The following is a 17,609-nucleotide window of genomic DNA, read 5'->3' as shown; positions in this document are numbered from 1 at the left end:
GATCTACTGAGCATTTGCCCATAAAATATACCGATGTTAATCAGTATGTGACTAATCAGATTAAATCAGTCATGTGGCAAGGACAGTAGCATGATACACAATCTTTCCCAGCCACTCACTGAAAGCATTTGGAAATTGGTCACTGCTAACATAAGTGAAGCTTTTCTATGAAGTGACAGCTTATGTGTATGAGGAGGGGAGAAAGGAGAAAACATAGGGAAATGTGACATCCCCAGTTCTCCCCCCCAAGGTTATAGATGGAGGTCTCCTTTGATGTATCTAGCTTCCCTTTTTATATTCCAATAAGTATCACACTAACTGGTAACAAACAAAAAAATCCTTTGAAGAACACAAAGTGTTTATCACGACTAGAGTATTTCACTGGAACAGTCTCAGGTCTGCTTCTCTACTTACATATAGCAACCCATGTGGAAATACAATTAGTGTTTAGTTTGTTTAAAATTATACCTCATCAGTGTCACAACTACTCAAAGCTAGAAGGGACTAGGAAATAACCAACAGAACAAGACTTTTGTGTAGTAAAAGTTAAAGCCAATTCTTCAAGCATTCTTTTATCCAAACCCAGCTACTTTAGTTTCATAAATTATTTCATGTCAGCATTGCCTCCTCCTTGTTTATTATTCCACCTATTCTGTGTTTCTTTTCCAAATCATAAATACAACTTTGGAAACATATAAGATAGCTGCATCACATCACCAGGAGGGAATCAAGAAAAGAAAACCAACCTTATTTTAGAAAGGTGCTAATAAAAAACAAGCATAGAATCTAATATTCACAAATAATCTTATTTCCTTTGCTACACACCACCACAGTGATACTAAGTCAGCTACCCCACCGCAAGAAGCAAGAGGATTTATAATTATGTACGGTTCCAGCTAGATCTGTGAACCAACATATACTACAATTTCGGTTTCTGTGTATCTTCTTATTAAAGACCTGCCCTAAAGTACAATCAAAAAGCACTGCTGAAAAAAATTCTGAAGTGCAAAGGAAGAAGTACACGCACATTTGCACCTTGAAGAGTAAGCACAAACGAAGCGGAACACACTTGAAATAGTTTAAATCCTCTTCCACTGTATGCTAACTCAAATATAAAGTGAAAGTTCTCTTGCCTAAACCACCAATGTTACTTCCTGCTATGCTGAAGTTTCCTAGTACTGGCCTTCATTTGTATGATTTTTATTTTAAGTATACAAGATCTGACAAGATCAATGTCAACATTGTTACAGGAGTAAGACAGAAAATGAAGTAATTGTATCATTCTAAGTTGCTATTTCAATAGCAAGGAAAAATACCATGCTCTTCAATAAAAGAAAAGGAGTACAGGACCATCTAGAAATAACAAAGGGAAAACACACATCTAGTTGAAGAACAGGTTTTAAATTGAAAACATCTGAGATGCAAGTACATGTGTTCAGAATCTGTAGACAGAAGTCAACTGAACCTAGCCAGCTGAAACCAGCTAACAGAGAAGCAGAGAAAAAACCCCAAGTAGTCCTGCTCAGCCAGAGTAATAAACATACCTGCTAAGATGCTCCATATTATTCACTGTGCTGTTTTGAAAACTGATAAGACCAAGAAACTGTAAGAACTTGTTGAACCCAGATCTGGAGGGAGAAACACAGCAAGCAAGTCCGCCTTCTGTCATTTTAGACTAGGTTACAGAAGCTGGATAAAACAGCAGTGTCCAAGCTTACCTGTTCTACTAAAATAATACTGAAAGGTCCAGTTTTATGGTCATTACTGCTCACAGTTTTAAGAACAATAGCCACAACTCCGTGTCCTTACTTCAATATTTATGTGAACAGTGAACTGGAAAGCTAAAACTAAGCCCTTGGTCTACTAATTAAGGAATTTAATTTCAGAAGGGCATGAGGTTGAACATGAATTTCATGAAGGTTCATGAGGGCATGAACAGTCAACAACACTTAACAGCCATTTCTTCCAGACTACAGTTATTCTGGAACCACGCTGTAGGTTTTTCAGTCACAGGATTATATCCAAGTCGAAGCAGTCCTTTGATGCAAAAAAAAAAAAAAAAAAGTGTTCCCCCCACCCCAAAAGAATTAAAAAAAATAAAATCTATAAAATCAAGGTTTACTGCACTAAGGAATACAAACCAAACCAAGCAGGGCACCTGAAATAAGACATCCCAGATCTAGCCCTGCTCCAAGGACTGTTTAAAACATGGAGTGACACTGAAGTAAACAGATAAGAGACCAGAGCCCTGCAGATGCATCTTTCAAGTTTTCACCACCATGTGCATGTATTATATTAATTATCAAGTTAATGCAAAGCTACAACTATCTCCTATTATGATCAAAAATTTATTATGACTATGTGCAATTTATTTCATTTGCTTTCATCACTAGCACTGATTTGTAAATTTGTACCCAATATAATCCTTGTGACACAAAAAATCAATAATGGTCTAAAGACACTCTCAACATCAGCAAAAAATGTCAACCTCAATGGGTTAAAGATAAAAAAAAAATCCATTTACTCTAAAGCAAATAAACCATGATCTATGGAAAAGAAAAAAAAAAACCCTTGCTGCTTGAATGTTCTCTTACATGCACTCCTGAAGAGTCTGAATACCACATTCTTTATATGCAAGTTTTATGTCCAACTGATACATGAAATATTAAGTCGTTGAAAGGTAGAACACAGAAAATTCTTACTTTGGTAATGGAGGACCAAACAGAAAGAAAACTGTGAAATGTTACAGATATGAAATACAGAGTAGAAAATGAATGTAAATGTTAATTTACAAAACAAAAATATTCACTGAGAATGTTCTGCATGAGCTACTGCAGAAGTTTGCAGTAAAGTGACTACTACTTACACTATAAGCAGTCAGTGGCAAGAATTGGTTTTGCCCAAGTGATGGTAAACATACAAGGATTCTGACACCATCTGGTTTCTAAATCTGCTTTAAAAAGTGTACTTTTTAAAAGGATTTGCCTTTTCCCGTGATATTCTAAAAGCATCACACAAGCATATTTCGTGAATATTACTCCTGTAACTTCAGTTCTCTCAGAGAACTTACGAAAAAAAAAACCAAACATAAACCCACACACAGCTTTTATTGGGGGGGGGGGGAGAGGGAGGGGAGAGAGAGTGTGGGGGTTTGGGGTAAGTGTCCAAAACTCAAACATCTTGGAAACAAATTAACAAGTTTCATTTTCATGGGAAGGAATTTTTGCCCCTTTATTTAGCAGCTGGTATCTAGTATACTCCAAAATAGAAGCACATTGAGATTTCTGTTCCCAACTCAAAACTCAAAGTTTGTAAACAACATTAGGCCCAGAAGATCTAAAGTACAGAAATACTGTCAAACAGGTAAGAGTCATCAATAAGATGAATGAGAAATCTCTTTAATATTATGCTACCTTTAATGTACAATGCAGCTGCACAAGGCTCTCACCTGTTACCCGTCAAAGACATTTACCACATACATTGCTTAGCAACAATTCTTATATTTGGTCTTAGAATATTAAATATAAAATCATACTTAAGATCTGTTCCCTTTCAAGAAGTGTAAACAGAATGCACAAATGCTTACAAAACTGAAACGTAAGCATCCCTAAGGGAAACCAGGGAATCCGATTCTTAAACATAATCACCAATATTCATTTTGGATGTTGCTCTTTAACTAGAAGAATTTGCTCTATTTCTCCTGATACAGAACCAGTCTAACAGCACAAGCAGAACACTGGTCTCTAATAGCATACCAAAGTAGCAAAGGCTATTTTCTGTTGTTCAGGAAAGTTTTATTAAAGAGATTATTAAATGAAGATTACACTAAGGCTCTACATTTGAATGAGCTTCTTCTGAAGCATTTCTACAATCAATACAGTATAGTTAACAGCTAGAATTTCTGTCAAGAATCCTAAATGTCTGTATACATAAGAGAAATGGAGTAAACATGACACTTAACAGACTCAGAAAAACGCACAACCCCTCAAGTCCTAAATTTAGTGTTCACTCACCAGGTATGACCAAACCCACATTTGAGGCAAAAGCCTCATAAACAGTTTCTGTTGCAATTAGTCTACCTTTATTAACAGAACCAGAAGATCACAGTTCACACCAACAAAGCTGTGCTGCTGTACACTTCAACAGTCTATAGTGGATTATACCACTAGATATCAGTATAACATATGTGGGCTGTACAGCATTTACTAGTAGAGAAATAAAATGTGAAAATAAAATCCAGTTTTCTAGCATACCTATAGTGACAACCAGTGCACATGAGGCAGAGTAGTAGTTTACAACAGTGGATGTTTCTCCTTTAACAAATTCAGACATTCAACCAGATTCTAGAACAAGCTCTCATTTTTCAAAATGATATGTATAAGGCCCAGTGCAACAATCCTAACCATGTAATTACTTAATCAGTGGTGCAAAACTGGTGCTATGCAGATTCTTCTGCTTTTGTCTCCTTAGCACAAGATAAAACGTTGAGCATCCGGCAAGGTGAGGACCAGAGAAGTTAGATACATTTCTGTGTGCTCATTACTATGTTTTCAAACCACATACCAATTTTTGTTTTATGTCTCTTTAACTGGCCAGCATCTGTCCCTGTTTTTGCTGAACTTGTACTTCAAACTGAAGCACACTATTTAAGCTAAGGCTTTAACAATTTACCTGCCATTTACTTCCTTCAATTTCTATTTTGTATCTTCTATCTTGAGCAACATATAAATTCAATTCTAACCCTTTGTATCGCTCCTCTTTTCTCTTCCCACTTTTTCTATTCCCCCAATGGATTGTATTTCACCAACACAACTGCATTTGAATATAAAATCCACAATAAATATTTACACACACACCCCATTTTAAGAAACTGAGTATATTTTCTAATAGTATTCTGCTTCATAAGAAATATCAAAGCACATGTTTCATGACACCTTTTTTTAATCTGTGCCACTGCTGTACCTAACCATCTACAAATAGCTACTTTCATTATTCTTTTCCAAGACATTCACATTAAATTTCTGTAATCTTATACATGGAAATTACTTTACTCTATGGTCCTGAAGAAGCTTTAAAAATAAGACAGAAGAATGCAGTGAAGCAATGCTTAAAAACCTGCTTCTCCCACACTGCAAAGCACAACCTTACCGTTTTAATTTCCGCAGTCTCTGTGTTTATGCTTCCCGAACTGCACTTTGACATCATGATATCAGCTTGTAGATTTATCACATAATTTGCAAGCTTCGGCTCTTAAAAAACAACAACAAAACTTATGAAGTACAGAAGTGATTTCAAAAGGGAACTACAATAGCAGGGTTAATTGTAGTGATTCAGTTGCTTATAAGCATTTAAATGTGTCAAGACTACACTATAACCTGATGACAGAAAATAAGCAATTTAAGTCCATCCTGAACATTAATTATTTTAATTTAGTATTAGAAAGAAAAATTTAAAACGTAAAATGTAAAATGTGATTTAAAAGCCAATTTTTGGTAGTTTAAATGTGCAAGGAAACCCCACTTCCCTAATCCTATTTACAGGTTACTATGATAACCTGGCTGTGAGAAACACTGTAGCAATATGTTCCACCTAATTTTACTATGCTCTGTTTAACTGTACTGTTTTCTCCATGAACATATATTTTCATTTGACTTAAATGTAAAACAAAAATAAATTTGTAATCCATACTTTCTTTAAAGTATTTCAATTTGAAAGCATAAGTACAGTAAACTCATGAAAAAGCAACAACCATTTCTTCCTGAGCTCATCAATACATTTTTTAACAAAAGTAAAAAATATTGTGCAATTAAAATTGTTATTTACATAAAATCACATTTAGCTAAACAAGTAAAATTAGGGAAGATGGTAATTCATGACGAAGAATTTCATAGCTACATTAACCATTCATAAAACTACAATTTATATCAAAAATAACATATTTAAACAGACCTGCAGAGTTCAAGATCTAAAATAAAAAAATTCTACAATATATTCACCTAAAGTATGAGTTTTCCCAGACCTAAAGAGTGATTAAGTCATTTTTTTTTTTAAATTGATACTGAAAACTTAAATGCAAAAATCTTGATGAAAACTTCCATTCCAATCAGTTCCATAAAGTTAACAAGGAGGACACTCCCAAGATTACTTCAGTATGTTCATTTTTACCTCAAATGCTGATGCTGAGCTTTTCCAGAGTCTCCAAGCCTGCAATTTTGTTTCACCCTAGGTAACCTAAAAAGCAATACAAGAAGAGAGCATTTTAACATGAACTACCATAAAAATCAACTGTGCCATGTGGTAGTCTGTTTTCCTGCATTTTAATATTTAGCTCTGTAGCAGTAGCACATGGTCCTTCAAAATCTAATTATCGTATGTCCTTTTTTGTCTGGGTACAGACAGGCAGTGTCTGCAAGATCAGCTTTAAGCACTCAGGAGATATTTGCATATTTTGTTTTATCTGCTAAATTGTGAGCTGAGTCAAACCAGACTTACAGTTTATCTCCCCTGTCCTCCCTCCACATGTTTCAGCTAATACAGTACTGAAATCTTGACCAAAATTATCATTAAGCACATTTTAAAAAGGTATTTTAAAGAATGTGTTTTCAGAAAACAAAATAAAGAAACAGCTATTGTTTTCTTTTACAAGAATATGTAGGGAGCACAGCACAGAAAATCTGATCAGTCCTGAGTTCAAGTACAAAACAGACCTTCACAAATTTTATTCCCAGGGCTGCATTTTGCGTTTGTATTTGCACCATACCTACATCCCTTTTTCCTGCACAAAATACATTAAATTCTGCTAAGCTGCAGCAATTAAAACTTACTGTAAATGTTCCTGTTATGCTTATTCATTTATTCACTGTCTCTAAAACATGAGCCAGAATATATATTCCACTGAACCACAAAATAGCTGAACAGAAAACTGCCACATCTACAGTAGAAACAGATAAATATATTCCACTCTCTATTTGCAAGAAAACCAGAAATGAACAATAAATAAATTTAGTTACCCCACTATATAATAAGTATGAACAGAAAGAAAAGGTTCAGGTCTTGTCAGCAAAGCTAATGCCACATACGACTTCGCATAGCAAATTTACTTTATTCCCTACTCATAGACGGCAAACACAAAGCACACAGATGCGGATGTAAGATCTGGGAGAACCAAAAAAAGCATGTAATTTTCCACCAACCACAACAATTTCCTTTGGCATATCAAAGCCGTACAACAGAAGACTGCAGCTTTAACCGATTGGCAGACATGAATTACAGTAGGCCCTTTTAACGCTGAAGCCAATATAAAACCAGACAGGCCACATTCCTGAGATGCAGTCAAGTTCTAGCACAAAACGCCATGCTTATATCACATTAGCATCTAAATGGTAGTGGTGCCCACTTAGACAAAAGCCTGTAGCTGGGCAGGGTTGACCATGGACCACTGCAGGCCACAGGCATCTGCAGCTTCCCAAGGATCCCAGAGGACCATGGGCACAGCCAGGGGTTACCACAGCAAACAACCAACCTCTTCAGCATTTACTAACTACAGCATTGGAGTCCAACCTCGTAAGAGTTTTTTTACCACATTTAAAAAGGAAAATCTTTTTACTCTAGAGTGACCAGAGACCTTGTTAAAAGCAAGCAAAGGGCTGAAAAGGGAAAAAAATCGATGGGGTTTCTAGAATCTCTTCTATTGAACACTAACCCTACTTTTTCATAGCAAATAAAGTAACAGCTATTAAGAACTGTTAAGAGCTCAACATTCACATATTTTATCTAAAGGTAGGAAGGTGAGAGTTCCAAGATAATGAGCCATTTGTGTCACACCAAATACTCTCAGAAAGCAGCAGGAAAAAAAAAAAAAAACAAGGCACAAAACAAAACCCAACACTCAACCAAAACCCAAACACTTCTTATAAAGACATCAAGAGAAGTATCCAAGAAGTGACACACCATTCACTTGCACAAAGCTCCTGTGCCCTAGAAATCTGGAATTAACCAAGACTTACTTCTCCGAGTCTTGGCCAAGATCTTCAAGTATCTTGGCTGTGTGCTACTTCACATTTGCTAATACAAAACCTAAGTACTTAAATATACCAGAGCATACAGAATATATCAACAGGCTTTGTAATGCAGTGTTTTAAAATAATCATGTTAATATGATGTCTAACTATTAAAAAAGTGCTGCTGCTATTAAAAAAAGACCTACAGGCATATTACTGGCAAAACGCTGAGCCTGAAACACAGATTATCAAGGTTCTTGCTCTTCAACATCTACAATTTGAAATTAATCAACTATTCCCCCCATCTCAGTAATGACGTTCATATTTAAACCATTATTCAAACTTAGCAACTTGAAAATTAAGTTCTTATCTTGCGAGAAGACCTATATAACTGGACTCTTAAACTCGCAACAGAACTATGATGAATTATCGTGCAAATACAAATGAATTCCAGCAAGAATCAAATCCCTGCAGCAGAGGGTAAGGTACAAAAACTACCATTATGACTGGGAAGAAAAAGTCTGTCTGGTCTGGCATCCTGTCTCTCTATAATTATAGCTGGTCGCAGATGCGGGGGGGGGGGGGGGTGGAGAGGCTGACTATAAAGCAGGACCCATCCTCTCTTCCAAGTGTTATTCCAGCAACCTTAAAAATATTTTTCTTTTATTATCGTACAAACAATAATAGTCAAAAACCACAATACAAACTCTCTAGTGCCTCAGATTAACTCCAAAACAAAATACTCTTAGCATCCAAAGAACTAATCCTTCTCTATGGAAGTCAGGAAAAAAATAATAATAAAAGATTACACTCTGGACATAAATAAAAAAATCTGAACACTCAAACACAATAGATTTAACAGCAATTAGAGTTAAATTATTTAATATAACATTTTCAGGGTTACTGCTTGAAAATTATCCCACAAAAAAAAAATCACATCTAAGTTTATAGATCTTAATATATATAAGTAACTGCACTATAATTATATCACTATTGCAAGAAGAAATAAATTACCAGATCTGTGAATTTATTTATCATTTGGTCCTTTACTTGGGTAACAAATTATTTGCTTGTGATTTAGCTTATTTAAAGGTCAGCTTCAAGCTTTTCAGGTGTCTACGTCATTCGATAGGAAGGCAATTAAGCCCACATCAGGGCAGGGAGTTCGCTTTTCGCCAACCTGGGAGCAAGCTGTGAGGCAAGTACAGTTCCAAAGCACCAATTATTCTTGCTTATAAGTAAAAGCAGCAGCTGCCTCCTGAATACAACCCCGAGTGGGGATTTCAATCCCATTATTTGCATAAACATAAATCTTTTCTCTGCATGTGGCATAAAGTCAAGTTCCCCAAAACATGAATGGGTGTTCGGCAGTTTTCTGTAATCTCTGTGCCAGTACATCCAAAATTACCAAGATCCCTACATTACAAAAGGCTGTCCTCTGAAGTCAGTAATTGCATGATGCAAGACTTGCAGACATTTAGGTTTTAAGTCACACTTTAGAATTTCCAAAAAGTCTAAAATTAGTGTTCAAATCTACAGATGGTCATAATATCAGTTTCTGTATCACCCAAGAATCAGTATAAAAATGATAGGCTCTTTTTTTAAAAAAAAGAATGTTTATTATTAATGATGCATCAAACTAACTCATACTAATGCAACCTTAAAATACACAAGTATATGTACTGGTTGGCACATTATTTACTCTAATTACATTTTGGGCTTTGAAGCTTTTAATCTAACTTCCTAAAAAAGAAAGGCTTCTCACCCTACGTGTCTGCACATGTTCTTCTCCTGTAAAGAAGCTGCCAGCACGCTACTGGAATTTTCTTTCATGTGAAGCTGGGTTGATGTCAATATTAAGTTCCATAAAATATGTGGTATAAAGACTATTTTTGCTTCCAGAAGACATCAAAAGCTGCTCAGATGCCATAGAATCAAATCTACAGAGAGATAGCGGGAGGAGTGGAGGATGAGAAGGGAGGCACAAAACATGACAAACAAAACCAAAACACCCCCATACTTTGTTAATGCTTACATTTTATTGGGGAAAAGAAAATAACAAACCCACAGGCAAACAACCCAATACTGAACCACTGGAAAGACATTTGCATAGCACCAGAGTATGTCTAAGATGCAGACAAAACCACCCTGGAATACAAATATTGTTGCAAGAGCTCTCACACAAGATGAGGGGCAAAATTTCCCACATTATAATTGCAAGACAAGAATACATGTGCCTGACTGTAAAACAATCTGAATTGATTCCAAAATGGAAAAGGCCATTAGAAAAGGAAATTCTTAGCAATTTATCCATCTGGCTAACCAACTTTGTGTGCAAAGCCATCAGAAAAGGCTTTTATGTGGAGCCATTTCTTATTTTAAGAGTTGAGAATCAACCCGGCCAGTGTTAATTATCTACATGACTCTAATCTCAAATTAACAAGTGTGGTGCACTCTGCAGCATTAATGGATCAATGCTAAAAATCTCTGCACAATGAAGCACTTTACAGGTATTCCAGGTATTTTAAATTTTCCCTTTATAAAAACTGAAATAATCCTTAACTTAATGCTTTCTATTTGGCTCTCTCTGAGTCAAACTGAAAAGAGCTGCTTTTATTACTTCTATTCCTACTGAAGCATTACGCCTCAGCACAGAAGCAGCTACTTAGATGATACATACCTAGTTGAATACAATGAACATCATGTTAATAAGCTCCAGCATGTTATACTGTTGTTTCCTTTTGCGTAAATATATGCATTTCGAATAGAACATTATTGTTTCTTTACATTCTTTACAGTTAAACTAATATATGCATCAATCTTGCACTTTTCAATATTTCCCCATAAAGCACAGATTTACATACTGTGTGTGGCTCAAAACTGGTGAGAAGTCATAGTCACTACATTTTTAAGAATATAAAGGCAGAAGCTTCATGTAGTATTTTCTTATTACAGTTATTCATAACACTGTTGACCTTCAAGAACAACTGAGATGACACTGAAACTGATTCACATATATCCAAGAATTTATCAGGTGAAAAGATAGCCATGGGAGAGCTGAAGTCCCTGTTTGAGGTAAAGTGGCAAAAAAGTACCAGTATATGATGAGACATACTTGTTTTGATTCTTCTCAGTCCTGAGCTACATAGGTAAGAGAAACTGGAATGGTCTGCAAAGATCTGAGGACTTCATCTTGTGCTGTATAACTTAAAAAATTTTAATTTATTAAAAAAAAAAATCCCTTTAGTTTTAACAGATGCCTTAAATGGAAGTCTTGGGTTTAAGAGTAAATATGGAATAATCATGATTTGACTTTGAAAAGTAAAAATATTCAATATCCAAAATACTCAATTGGAACAGCTTCCTCTCCCCATTATGTGGCATCATAGATGTCTAAAAAATAACTGAGAAGCTTTAAATATAGAAGCTTTCCCCTCCCCCCAACCCCCAAAAGCTATTCACATTCTGGTCAACTATGAAAGCACAAGGTTAAACAGCAGAACAGCCTAGGATGTTAAGAGTTGCTATGTAACTCCTACCATCAACACTTGCAACTAAGCACTAGTAACACTTTCAGCGCAAACACAAACCAGAAAACTGACCCACTCCCAACTCAACCATTTGTCAGTCTTCCACAGTAGCAGAACAAATGCAAGATGAAAAAGAATAGCTTAAGATAAATCAGGTATCCTTGAGAGATTTCTCTGAATTATATTATTAGGTATATTAATAGATATCTTTGCCTGCTGCCAGTCTACATTACAATTAAGAATCTCTTCAGCCCAGTGCAGACCAATTCAACACAATTTTTCATCTTAGTTGTGCACATTACGTATATAGGACTGGGTATTATACTATGTGGCTAATAAAAAAAGAAGCTAAGCTGCTACTCCATGTTGAACAGTATAAAACCTTCGAAACCTGAGGGGCAAAGATAAGTTCATTTTTTTTGCCTTCTTTTCTCAGAATGGAGTGAAAGCTATTAGAGCATATAGGCAAAAGCATTCTCCAGTTATGCAAATGAAAGGACTGTTCCAGACATCAAAGCATAGTTTATTGAATAAGGCATTACTCAATTACTATTGAGGCAGGTTAGAAGGAAAGGTAATAGAATACTGCTGAAAAAAAAATCCACATTTTCTATATTATTCTCTAAAAACACTCGGGGTTGAGAAACTGTGTTTTAAATGAGTTAAATCCCTGTATATAATGCAGTTGAGGGTTTCTGACATTAGCTTGAGTTCTGGAAGCAATTAATACAGTACTGCACCTGTCAATTAATTCTTCTGCTGAGCACAACTTAATTTCCTACGGTTCTTTCCATTTCAGATTGAGTAAGTGGCACAGTATTTCACTGAAAGACAGACATACCTACATGATTCTGGTCCATAGCCATCAGCTGAAGTAAACTCCTTTATTCTGTAATGTTAAAATTCTCTAATACTGTAATTCTATCTGTCCTGAATTGCATTTTCAAGGCAGAAAAAATATACTAGTTTTAATTTCTTGTCTAAAAATATCACCATAGATTTTGCTTTACCTGGAATTACCATCTCCACAGCATTGGTTATCAAGTAACAATAGTATCAACAAAAAATATGAAGCAAAAGAATTCTGTCCTGTTCTTACAACACCAGTTGTAGTTTCCCCAGAAGTGGTCAATGACTAATACAACCTAATTACCAGAAGTATAATGGCAGTCATTTTACAGGCTGCTTAACTGCAGCAACATTAAACAATCAACATCAAGCAACCATCCACAAAAACTGAAGCATTTTACTGTTTCATTAACTCAGTTTCCAGAAAAAATAAAAATAAAAAAAAAAACAAACAGTCAAATTCTGTGAGGTCTTCCTGACAGCTGCAACAGCAGAGCTTGAACCATCTCTGCTTTCTGCTGGTTCTGCTAAGCTTCTGCTCTGGATACATCAAGCCCTACAAAAAATAAGTGACAGACTGGCAGGTACATTTGCTGCAGAAATCTTGGCAATTGACCAAATCCAAAAGCAAGCGAACAAACAGAAGAGCTGGGAAATGACAGGAGAATCAGATAAGCAGAAGAACACATCTCCACCATTTTGAATTTCAGAAAAGAAAAATAAGATTCACACACAATCTAATGTAGTTATGACTGTATCCTTCTTCCAATCTGGGCAGCTCTGCAGACACTTTCAATAATTTCACTTAGCGATGAGAACTGAATTAGGAATATTTTCTTTCCCTCATTTGTCCTTGCATTACCTTGCAGATGACCAATTCCAGAAGGTCAGACTATGTAGTTCTCCAGAGGTCAATCAAACCCAGACTCTCTGAAGAGATCCATAAAGCAGCACAGAAGGGGATGGAGCAGAGCAGCCCTAATGAACTGGTAGCCTGTTAGGCAGAATCAGAAGAAACGCTGCTGGCATTTAAAAGACAATCTAGTTATGAGGCAATCAAAGAAAAGGAGCAAGCTTCTCGAAGTAAACCAGAAAAATATGAACACAATAAAAACCTTGGAAAATTTGAGATAATTCTGCTTACAAAAGGAAAACAAACAAAATTACTAAAAATCTTGAGACCAAAAAATTTAAAGTAGGGAATAATCAATCATTTTAAAGTAAATTACCATTAACACCCCAATACAGCAAGCCTGATTAGATCAAAAGTATTAACACTCCATAATTTAATCTGGATTTATACTGGGAAACCTTACATATGTTTCTTATATGGCTAACCTTTCTATCAAAAGCATTTTGGTTTGCAGTTTTCTTTACAAACAAGTGCTGCCACACTGACATTATTTACCTCAATTTGCAACTATCAAATACAGGCATCTGATTAAGGAAGAGGGTAATGTCACAGCCATTATTAATATTCAAGTAACTATACCATTTAACTTATTAACTGGTATATTCCATTATGTAGTATAATTTTCCCCCTGCTTATTATGCCTATTATGGTGCCTTTGGAAAGAATTTACAACTCAATCAATGCAAATATATCTTAAAGTTATAATTAAAATTTTAAATTATGCAAACTAAATATTTAAATACAACTGGCTTTCAATTTCATTGACTAATCATTTGCTTTTATCAGCAAATGAGCTGCCTTATTTGAGTAGGCATAAACAGATGTACTGAGATGCCTAAAGAGGCAGTAATTGATCAGTATGATGTTCAGACTGATTTGAGCAGAGTCCATGCCTACCAAACTTTCAGTAGAGATCTGAATTATTTCCTATTTCTTCCTTAGCACTTCTTTCTCAGCTCTGTAAAGGAATTTCTCATTTCTCTTTAGTTAACAGATGAACAACAATACCTTTCTTGCACAATAAAAATCAAAAGTAGTATTTCTAAGAAAACTGCATAGCTAGCTTTCACCTTTTTAAAGGCTGAATAGACATACTTACTGAAGAACAGATGTAATTCCAGCACTCAAAAAAACCTTTCCTTTTCTCCATAACTAGATGCAATTCTTTCAAAATTGACCATTTTCATAACTGACAACTCAAGGTACTTTAGCATCTTTCAAACACATACTAAAACTAAATGGTGGGAAGAAAAAAAACCCAACAAATTAAACCAAAAGAAATCCCAGGCTATTAAGCCTAGGCTTTTAAAACTTGCAATATAAAAATAGTTTTGAAATAAAATTTTAAAGGAATATTGAAGTAATTAAAGTTTGACTTGGCTGCACAGAGAAACTGAGACTAATCAACTAAGGCAATGAAGTTCATTCAAAAAGTAAAAGTGCATTAAACCCTTATGGGCAAGCTGTCACTGAAAAATTGACCTTACATCCTCTCCAATAGAAGCAGATTAAACAGAGAGCATATGCAGAGTTTTACCATGCCATAATTTCACCAAATTGGCATTTTAGCACTCTCAAGTATGCTCATCAAACTGAGTGTCTGGTTGTACAAACTTTTCCAAAATAATCACAGAAGAATATGATCTCTGGTATAGACAAAATACAGAAAAGTCACTTTGTATTTTACCACTTTCACTTTCACTCAGCAGTGAGACAAAATGCTGCATGATAAAGACTCCCAGATCACAGCTTAACATGCATGTAATATGGCATTGCTATACACACAAGAGCATCACTCTTATTCACCCTTCAACCTGCATGCTGCCTCAAGCCCTGTCTTATGCTGACACAACTGTTTCCAGGCAATTTGTGACATCTAGAGACAGACCATAACAGAGTAAGGAAATCACACAGAATAAAACTGTTTCTTAGATTATTTAGTCTCCTTAATCCATTTTACCACATATTTTCAGAAATGCTTGCACCAATAAAGCTTAACAACAAATACCACTACCTGGGGATACACAGGTCTTCTCTTTCTAGGCAGAAATGCCATCTAAAATGCATGTCAAACTACCAGCAAGATACAACTTGTGCACCTCAAACGCCTAAAAGGAAGAAGGACTTACTATTTGGAGTAGTATCTCCATGATTGTATCTGTCCTAAATCAAATACAAATATTTTACATTAAACTTTTCTGCATTTCTAATTAATCCTCAAGACAATATCTTAGTACCAAGTGCAAATACTCCTGAATTAAATACTGGCTATTATTTCATATGAAAATTACACATTTGGCAACTAATATTCCTAGAAATGTTCCTGTAAATTGACACTCGTAAATAGTGTTTATCCCATAAATCCAATGGAATACAAAAGCTTAGCCTGCACTTTTAAGTGCTGAACTCATTACACTGAAAGACACATTGTTTACCTTTTGGATATTCTTGATCAAAGATTTCGTGTATCTTAACTGTACTACCACCTTTCAATTACATGCTTTACAAAAAATCAAAGTCAATTATCACCATAAAACCAAGTTTCACCTACTGGAAAAAAACACAGTACGGAAAATTCGCATAACCTTAACCTCATCCTCAGTTCTGTTCTGAATGCACATTTATTGTGTGGGAAGAAACAGTATCTGAATAAATACTGAAGTTGGGGAAAAAAAAAATCATGAAGTTTTCATAGTCTTGCCTCTCAACTAGTCCAACTTCTTACTTCTGAACTTCCCACATAATTATCTAAAGACATCTGTTGTGGAAGTGTGGGGTCTTTAAGCTTTGAACCTTTGATTTGAAATCAAGGATTACAGATCTCTACCATACTGGTGGTAAATAAACTACAGAGCTGTTTTTATTTTAGATTTTGTTTGGGGCATGTGGTGTGTTGGTTTGGGGTTTTTTGGTTGCTTGTTTTGGTTTTATGGTTTCTTTTTTGTTTGTTTGTTTTTTTCAATCAGGACAGTGATTTGCCCTTCCCCACCTGAAGCTTAAGCACTGCTTTCAGTAGCTTTTAAAGCTAATAAAGGTATGCCTGAGACCTTGAACACGATTACAAAATAAAAACCAAAAAACAAACCAACAAAACTTCCATCACTTTCAAAAGAATAGGAAGCTGGATACAGGAAAACTTTTATTTTAGGCAGTTTCTTGCACAGCTCCCTAATTATGGAGTCAAAACTACGAATTACTGCTAGATAAAAATTAGGTTTTAAACTAGGCATAACTCCAGAACTGGATTTCCCAAGCTAAGAGATAGAGTCTAAGTGTTCTATCTCAATTATTGCACTCTGATGGTTGTTACCTTTGTTAAAAGCTCAGAATAGTAAAGAAACATAGTTATATCCAATTGCATTTTTATTCCATTTTCATAACAAACCATAAGCTTCTCCTCCTCCCCCTCCCTTGCTTTGGTTCATATCCTGGATTTACCACAGCTGATTTTCATATACAAAACCAAAGGATTACTGTAACAGTACACCTTTTTATAACAGCAGGTATTAACCATAAGTAAAAAAGTAGAAGGTTAAGAAAAATATGAAACAACTGCTTAAATTTATAGGTGAGAAGAGAAACCAACATTCATAAAGGAAGACAATCAAGTGGAAAGTAGGATTTTGGGATCAGATTTTATGAGACTGCAGATCCAATCCCATGGCACCCTAGTGCTAGATGAAGTAACCCCACTCTCACTGCTCCTCCCCTTCTCTAAACAGCTTTTGACAGTTGTCTGAGTCTTTGGGAGAAAAATAGCTCAACACACTAGCAAGTGTTTTGGATTTTTTTTCTTGATCTAGACAAGTTTTCTGCAAGCTGAACTGAACAGTTGATGGCGATCAGATGAGCATTAGAGCTGGCATAAAAAGATATCAGTCATCCATTTTGACAGCCACTAGACTGCCTACATTACAGAAAACAAGCAAACTGGATTCAAAGGGGTTTTGACTGTCACTCAAAACCAGAGACCAGTTTTTCTTCTCTATTGTCAACTGTTGAACTCTGTTACACTAACAACAATAAACCTGAAATTACCAAATCTTCTTGTTGTCTAGTCCAAAACTATTCGGAACCTGCAAAAGTAAACACCTAGTGGCAGCAGACAGCAGTAACACAATGGATGGATAAAAGATTTTAACAACTGTTAATAGTTGGCAGTCAGCGTATACATTAGTAGCATTATTGGCATGCTACTCAAAATGCTTGCCAGAAATCAGCACCTGCTTCATCATTATGCCAGTCACTACATGCCTTAAAATCATCCAGTAGTTCCTTGTAGATCCTCATCCACCGAGGTAATAACCAGACAGTAGA

The 17,609-nt window shown here is 35.5% G+C and overlaps 1 protein-coding gene across 1 annotated transcript in view; it reads right to left on the bottom strand.

The window, feature by feature from the left end:
* DICER1 (dicer 1, ribonuclease III) overlaps nucleotides 1–13,331 on the bottom strand; it is a 59,167-nt gene extending 45,836 nt beyond the window's left edge. The window contains exons 1-3 of the mRNA XM_034061630.1: nucleotides 13,242–13,331; nucleotides 6,166–6,231; nucleotides 5,149–5,249 (exon numbers count right to left, since the gene is read on the bottom strand). The gene's annotated coding sequence lies outside the window, so the exon portion shown is untranslated. The remainder of the gene's footprint in view (nucleotides 1–5,148; nucleotides 5,250–6,165; nucleotides 6,232–13,241) is intronic.
* Between the last annotated feature and the right edge of the window lie 4,278 nt (nucleotides 13,332–17,609).

The sequence above is a fragment of the Melopsittacus undulatus genome, chromosome 4, assembly GCF_012275295.1.
Source record: "Melopsittacus undulatus isolate bMelUnd1 chromosome 4, bMelUnd1.mat.Z, whole genome shotgun sequence".
In the NCBI taxonomy this organism is placed as follows: Eukaryota; Metazoa; Chordata; class Aves; order Psittaciformes; family Psittaculidae; genus Melopsittacus; species Melopsittacus undulatus.
The sequence above is the reverse complement of the archived record's forward strand: the minus strand, read 5'-3'. Positions and strand labels throughout refer to the sequence as shown.